The sequence below is a fragment of the Thermobia domestica genome, chromosome 4 (assembly GCF_964235325.1).
Source record: "Thermobia domestica chromosome 4, izTheDome1.hap1.1, whole genome shotgun sequence".
Lineage (NCBI taxonomy): Eukaryota > Metazoa > Arthropoda > Insecta > Zygentoma > Lepismatidae > Thermobia > Thermobia domestica.
Genome location: NC_137457.1, coordinates 280037789 through 280044909, shown reverse-complemented (window position 1 = coordinate 280044909; position 7121 = coordinate 280037789). Strand labels below are relative to the sequence as shown.

The 7121-nt window shown below is 34.1% G+C and overlaps 1 long non-coding RNA gene across 1 annotated transcript; it reads right to left on the bottom strand.

Moving 5' to 3' along the window:
• Nucleotides 1–586: 586 nt before the first annotated feature.
• On the bottom strand, nucleotides 587–6362 carry LOC145683524 (uncharacterized). The gene is made up of 3 exons (XR_014131135.1): nucleotides 6241–6362; nucleotides 4656–4752; nucleotides 587–713 (listed from the first exon to the last, which is right to left on the bottom strand). It is a non-coding gene; the product is annotated as an uncharacterized LOC145683524 (long non-coding RNA).
• Between the last annotated feature and the right edge of the window lie 759 nt (nucleotides 6363–7121).

Genomic DNA, 7121 nt, shown 5'->3' with positions numbered 1-7121 from the left:
AGTTTTACATGAGACACTGACCTGTAGAATCCGAACAGTAATGCGTTCAGTGTTTGTAAGGTCTTCCACTGGGAATCGACCACGACTCTAGGCGCACCAAAGACGTACACCACTAGACAAGCGTCAAGGGCTAAGCAAACTTTTAAATTATCAGATTTCAGGAAAGAAAGAAATATAAATTAAATCCTAGAACCACTGCTACACAGGGTGCGAAATACTGAGGATGGCCATTCCCTCACTTCAAAATTTTGGAAGAAAATTCATCCTCAATAATTTACTGGAGAGATAAGTTAACATCGACACTGTCAGAAGTATACAAACTATTTACAGTATATCTGTGCAGTTAGTGGGCAACCTAATAGATAAGCATTATCCCTAACCTTACATATATCAATAATTTTGGAAGTTCAATATATGAAATCTTCATTTCAAAACTTTCCAGTGCAATTTTTTTACTTATTTATTTACTCCTATCTCTCCCCGATCATAACTGTTATGATTTCGCATCCTGCTGCTACATAATTGAAATAAATTATCCCTACATTCTATGCAATAACTGATATAAGGTTCCATGAAAACAATCAGCTTGTATTACAATGTTATTTATTGAACTTATTTACATATTTTGTATTATTTCTAACTTATTTCCTTAATTGGGTTCCTCAACTTCAACGGTGTGACCTTCCACTACAGGTTTTGAATTTCTTCGTTCTCTGCAAAATAACGATCATAAATACGTACTGAAAAACATGTAATTGATTGCACAGTTAAAAGAAAACATTCATATTGTTTACCTTATAAATACGCTCTCATTAAAATACATTATTATTCTTTGAAGTAAGTGCCACACAAGGCAACAGAGTCTGGCACTCGTTTCTCAGATCTGGTGATCCATGGCTTGGAAGCACTCCAAACATGATCTCTATAGCATTACGGTAGAATTTTTTATAGTGAATTTATATTCCCTAATCGAGCTCACCTATTCAGATGTTAGATTTGTAGTGTGACACTTCTTATTCAAAGTGTCTTGACTATGCCAAATACAATATAATTCATCTTCCCATACTGAAAATTAATAAAGTAATTTTAAACACTACTATACACAAACTTTACCCAAACACTCTTTCGGTTTAGCGGCATCCCTTATATTCTACATTTTACGTTTTACAGCCTTATTTGATTAAATTTTGACGATCACTCATAAGAAACACTTGATAGGAAAGAATCGCGTTTCTTACAATTACAACATACTCTCCCACAGTCTGATATTAAGTCGTCTCGGGATCGCACGAATCTGTCTGGGTCATACAGGGTCAGGGATCTGACTACTTCGGGATCACAAGTCACGAAGTATGTTACTCGTTTCATCACTGGTACCACTGCATGGTATTTATTCACTTTACCTATTTCAATGTTCTAGTGCCAGTAAATTTTCAGTAAAGTTTTTTTTTTTAATTTTCTAGCTGAAAATGTGCATTGTTCTGTGAGAGCATCAATTGAGATAAATCCAGAAAATGTCATATTGACTCACTCGGTGTTGTCGTATAAGCACGGCGTTACGAAAAACAAACGAAGTAATCACTGATATAAGAAATCACTGAGAGATGGAAGAACAAATATTTACTTATTTCTGTAATTTTCTCTCCATGCCTTGTATGAAATGCAATCTGATCTCACGATTCACAGGAAAGATAGGTCATAAGTGTGTGAACCTATATACCTTGTATTCTTCACGGAGCAACATAAATGACAGATGATGACCTACAAGGCGTTATCCTGCGTCACGTACAACAGAACGCATGGGAAAGTGTAGTTCGCAATTCACAGGAAAAGTGTAGAATTTACTAAAGTAGGCACCGTGTACACGGACAACTTCGTACCATTTTGCAACGAGTTTGGAACATACCTTAGAGGTTCAATGAAATATTTCTCTTTAAAAATAAAAAAATAAAAAAGTTACTGGTGACTAATACGTAAAGAGGTGTTGAACAACAATTCACTGGAATTATTTGTGACAGTAAAACAAACGGATTTTAATCCTGAGCCTTACAGCGGAGGAATACATCTTTGCAACGTTTCATTCTTTCAAAACACAAGAATCACTGATAGGAAGACATGCATATTGCCTTCATCATACATATCAAATGAAGAAGGGATGACTCATTACCGTAAATGTAACACTAAGTTTATTTGACCCATATTCACGGAACGTCGTGTCGGAGTCATTAGCGTCGTTTCACAATTCATTATAGAGAAGTAATAAATACTCCTGCGACCTATCGACCTAGTTCTTTATATCCCATCTTTGAAAGCACAAACATTTCTCAGTGTACATGGCACAAGGCAGGAAAATCACTTCATTTACTTCAATCCATTCAAATTCTGAATGCATTTTAAGACCTATGTCTCCCTATTTATTTTCCTGGTAATTTGTTTTTGAGTGTTTACGCATACGCATACTTTGGCGTGCTCCATCCTATTGAAATCTTTTTGTCTTTGGGGGGGGAACTACTCTTACTTTTTTAATTTATTTTTTTATTACTGCCACTGCTGAATGAAGTCTTTATCTTGTGGATAAAACATTAACCTTTATATCTTGTTCAATTTTAGTGTTGATTACTTCTTTTTCATACTGAATGAAGTCTTATCTTCCCGAAAACTCGGGAATGTCTTTGTAAGAGAGAAATGTGCATTCACTATTATTTTGTCTTTTAACAAAATTTTCTAACTGCTGAAGTCTTTATCTTCTAGGAAAAAAAACCTGTTTCTTGATTAGTTTTAATGTTATTTTACTTCTTTTCTATCTCCTGAATGAAACCGTATCTTCTGAGAAGGAAAAAAAAACTACAATACCATCTGTATTTTAATTAATTATACTACTTTATTGCTTGTTTCTATACTAAACGAAATAATCTTATCGTCTGGAAGATTCTGCAATTGCATATTTCTCTATTACAATGGCATTGCAGAGTTTTCCAGAATGTAAGATGGTTTCATTTAGTATAGAAAAGAAGTAATTAACTCTAATCAATCAAGAAAGAGGGTGGTATTGTAGTTTTTCTCTCAAGAGATGAGTTCGTTCAGTAGATAGAAACGATGTAAAATAACACTAAAATTAGTCAACAAAAAAAGAGGTTAGTTGCTTTCTGTTTTTCATGCAGCAGGTAGGAAATGTTTTTAGAAGGCAAATATAACAGTAAGTGCCTATCTCTCTATTACTCTGACATCGTAGTTTTCAAAAAATGAAATTTCCTGCAGTATAGAAAAGAAGTAATCAACACCAAAATTAATCAAGGAATAAAAGTTATTCTTAAAAAAAAAAAGATTTCATTCAGCAGATAGGAGTAATCAAAAAATAAAATTAACAGAGGTACTTTCTTCCAGAAGACAAGAAAATAAAAATGTAAACAGTAATGAATCTCGATTTTAGTTAAAATTTCCATCCTCCGAGGAAAGTAACAGGCAAGTTGCTAAATTATAAGGGATAATAAAATAATAAATACATACAAGGTTAACATTTCATCTCATTTCACTGTGTACTAATACATGAGTGCGTAAAAATGAACTCATTTCGCTATATAAAATACAAAGACCTAAGTGATTGAGTGACCGACAGATCTTTGCACAGGCTAAATCGCTTAAGATAGACAAGTTAAATATAGACAGTACATGGGATTTGTTACGTAGGATACCACTAAGGAAGGATTTTTGCAAATTCGACAGGAAGGGGAGGAAAATAAGTGTGGGACGTATTTTTAAAATATGACCATATCTCCGAATTCCTTAAGGTTACAGACTTGAAATGTGATATTCGGATGTCTCATTTCAAATAATTTGACATATTTAAGCGGTTTTTGATATTTTAGTACAAAGGAAAAAAAAAGGTGAGAAAGAAAAGAAAAGGAGTGAGGATTACAATTATTATAAGATGTCGAAATCTCTGAATTTATGAAGGTTTGAAACATGAAATTTGGTATTTTCATATTATTTGAAATAAGTAGATAAGAATTTAAGCGCTTTTGAAATATGCCTCGGAGGTAAGAAAGGGGGGTGGAAAGAAAAATGGATGGGGATTATAATTATTATAGTAAAGTATTTAATCCCTTAAGGTGAGAGATTTGAAGTTCAGTATTTCAATTTCTCATTTAAAATACTTTGCCACTTGTTTCGGCCCTTTTTTTCTTTTTTGACATGCTAGTAAAAAGGGAAAGAAATGATGTGGAGAGGAGAAAAAAAAGGTGGGGATTACAACTATTCTAATAAAATGTCGGTATCTCTAAATCTTTTAAGATTTGAAATATGGAAGTAACTTCTCATTTAAAATTATTACAAAAGCGTTTTATGATACATATCCTAAAAGGAAGAAAAAGGGAAGGATTACAATTATTATAATAAGATGTTCATATCTTGGGGTCCGGGAAAGTAAGAGGCATTGAAACGGTGGAAATCTCTTTTTCCTCCAAATTTACAGAATTCTATGTATATGATATTGATCTAGTGATCTATAGATGTGAGAAATGTAGTGAATACAAAACGTATATGTAGAGAAGAACGCGTCCATGGACTAAGTTGCAGATCCCTAGCTTATTTAGTGATGGTAAGAACTTTCCGATCTCTCTCGTGATTGTAAGGAAAATAGGTAAAACTATACTTACCTACGCAGTAGTCTAGGCTCCGCCTGCTGCAGCCAAACACCCAATACTTCCTTCACCGTTTCTTCTGTTGCGACGGTGTACATCTTACGAACAGCAGCTGAAAAGAAAGATAGAATTTCAAGCAAATACTAGCGATTTTTATTCTTTTTTTTTTAAAAAAAAACTGTCATTTGAAATAAATTTCCCTCTTAAATAGCTTTACGGAATTATGGTATGGTTTGTAAACATAGATACCTAGAGCTGAAACTAATTCCTATATTAGTTTTCAAGTCACCTAAGCTAGGCCCCTATTTTGTGCTTTTTATGTAAGGGTACTATAGAAAGTTACCTTCCACCACACTTTTGGTATATTATATAATGGAAAAGTTGCATTTTTCGATACAAGTGTAACAAGACTTTCTTCCGGTGCCCTTAGTGGTGATATGGTTTTGAGTCAATGTTTAAAGTCATCTTAAATAACACTACAAAAACACATTAGGTTTTGGCTAACTTCGTTGTCACGAAAAATTGAAAGATGAAGACGACAGAAAGACGAAAGTTTGACTATTCGCCGTCTTCAAAGCCTGCAACTTTTCTCTTTTTATACTGGAATTATCGTAACTTCGAAAGCTATGTTCTTCTAGTGTTTTATCTGCGTTCCAGTGTTAGACAAAGAGCTCTGAAATTTTGCACCTTTAAAATATCGGCAGGGGAGACAGTTTGGCATACTATGTAATACTACCAGACTAACAGTGTTGCCAACCCAACAAAGTTATATTCATGTGGTAGACAGTATCAAATTTACAGGTATACACGAAAAGTCTGGTGCAAAATTATACTTCACAGTAGTGATTCCTACACTGTACTTCAATTTAAATTCGTTGACACTATTGACTTTATTTAGCCCTGGAATCATTCCTACCTTGGAATTTTATTTGGTTTTAGATTTTCCGTACACCTTACAAATACTTTTGAATGCTTTTTCAAGCAAAAATTTGTTTAAATATGTACTTTGCCAGTAAAGCTTTGTTTACAACATAGAGTGTTGGATCAATTATTGAATTTCCTATACATTCTACACAGATGTTATATTCACCCAGTAAGGGTGAACACATTTACATATTTTACTACTTGACAGTAAAAGAAAATGAAAAATGAAATGAAATTTTTGAGTTTTACGTCCCACGGTTATGCCGGTTAGGCTAAAGGAGACGGTGATGATGAGTAATGAATGAAATGGTGGAATGAAGAAAGTGGGAGGAAACGGGAGAACCCCGAGAAAACCCACGCACACGGTGTTTGTCCACCACAAAGTTCACTTGGCGGGAGCTGGGATCGAACCCGGGACCCCAAACACCAGAGGTGAACGCTCTACCACTGAGCCACCGCGGCCCCTATTGACAGTAAAAGAATCCTAAAGTACTCAAAGCATACTTTATTCATGAAGAATTACTTCTGATTGCTTGGGACATACTAATATGAGAACACACGTCCAGTACGAGAGAAGTAAAACTTAATAATTAGCAAACTGGAATTTTGTATGGTTACTAGCATAAATAAATAAATGAAGTTAAATATTTCAGTACAACTTTTCAAATCAACTTACTGTTGATCTTATTGCACATTTGGTTGGACCCAAAGGTGTGCTTTTTTGCTTCATGATCCTTGGTTTCCTGCCAGAGTAGGAGAATTCCATTGCGAGTTTGTCGCACAAAGTTCTTCTTATTGCATTGTACAACGAGATACTTTGTATTTTGGGCAGAAAGTGCTTCTACACAAGCACTATATCGGATATAATGTTAATTTAAGATAACAAAAGAAGAATTTTTTAATATATGTAAGAAATATACATTATTGTATAGTTGGTTGCTAGTATTTGTTTATGGATACCTAATTAACATGTATAATTGCAAGACAGTTTATGTGAATATACGTTAAAAGAGAATCAACGAATAAATTATTTACTACTCATGATCTACTTGTGATTTCAGTATAAAAGGTGAGAATAATAGCGGATATAATTACGGAAGTTATTTTAAGATGTGAACAATTACTGCCATTTAAGATTTATTTATGTTATTAGCCGAACCAGGGTTGACGACCACCTTTGGTGAGTCGTTGTAAAATTTTGGTTTACCTCACCCGGGAACTTTGTAAATTCATATCCTGAAGTACAAAGTAAGGGTGAATTTACTTCAGTAATAAGGTTCATGTCTACGAACTTAACTATACTTAGAAGTGGTAAAATAATCACAAGAAAAATTATGATCGATGAGGCAATGGAGAAAGAAACTGGTGACAATGGTAACGACGAACAAAATATAGCTCCTGTTGTACCTGAAGTGTTGACATTTGAGGAAAAAATCTTAATGGCTTTACAGCGACAAGAACAAAAGTTAGCCCAGATGTCGGAAGAATTAAAGCATACGGTTCAGCAGAAATCCGAGGAATTAAGTAAACGGTTGGAGCAAACAGACCAAAAATCAG